This window comes from Desarmillaria tabescens (genome assembly GCF_030435595.1).
Source record: "Desarmillaria tabescens strain CCBAS 213 chromosome Unknown EV420scaffold_155, whole genome shotgun sequence".
Classification (NCBI taxonomy): domain Eukaryota; kingdom Fungi; phylum Basidiomycota; class Agaricomycetes; order Agaricales; family Physalacriaceae; genus Desarmillaria; species Desarmillaria tabescens.
In genome coordinates, this window is record NW_026848454.1 from 60,541 (window position 1) to 61,254 (window position 714).

The 714-nt window shown below is 50.0% G+C and overlaps 1 non-coding gene across 1 annotated transcript; it reads left to right on the top strand.

Moving 5' to 3' along the window:
* The first annotated feature begins 376 nt into the window (after positions 1–376).
* EV420DRAFT_t318 lies at positions 377–474 on the top strand. Its single transcript has one exon. It is a non-coding gene; the product is annotated as a tRNA-Ile (tRNA).
* The last annotated feature ends 240 nt before the right edge of the window (positions 475–714 follow it).

The following is a 714-nucleotide window of genomic DNA, read 5'->3' on the forward strand; positions in this document are numbered from 1 at the left end:
CCGTAGCGATGAGCACGACGGTCCAGATGCTACGCGTTATCTCCGACATAGGGTGGGGTGGGGGATCGAGCGTGAAGCTGATCGAACGGGCACGTCAGGGTATATCCTGCATATCAGAGAAGCGGTGGACGCGTCGTACTCTTGGCGTAGTGTTGATGGATGCGAATAGATGAATACATACCCCTCCCCAGTCAACACCGCAGACTTTATACCCATGAGATGGAACGACCGAGAACAAACCTGTGAATGGTGAGCAGCGGCAGGGAGGATTCTAGAGCTCGCACTTCTTTCACGGGGTCAAGTCTCCTTCGGGATGGACCCGGGATACGAAAGCATCACCCCCCTTCATCAGGAGACGAGTCAAATCAGGGGATGTGGCCGACTAGCTCGGTTGGTTAGAGCGTCGTGCTAATATCGTCATGATGCCATAGACTATTAACGCGAAGGTCTTGGGTTCGATCCCCACGTTGGCCACTAAAAGAGAGTTCGTTACAGTTTTTGGTTACAATCACAGAGTTTTGTGCACAACCAGAGAGGCTCGGTCCACTGAGTCTTGGGTCATCATGGTATTCTTCCCTCGGAGGATGTGTGAAGTTCTCAAGGTGTTATGAATGTCAGTTCGGTAATATTAGTCAACAGTCACCGACCACTTACTGCGCTAATCATCGCGAATATTATAGAATTTTCTTCGGTTTTCTCTCCTTTTCTTTTTCA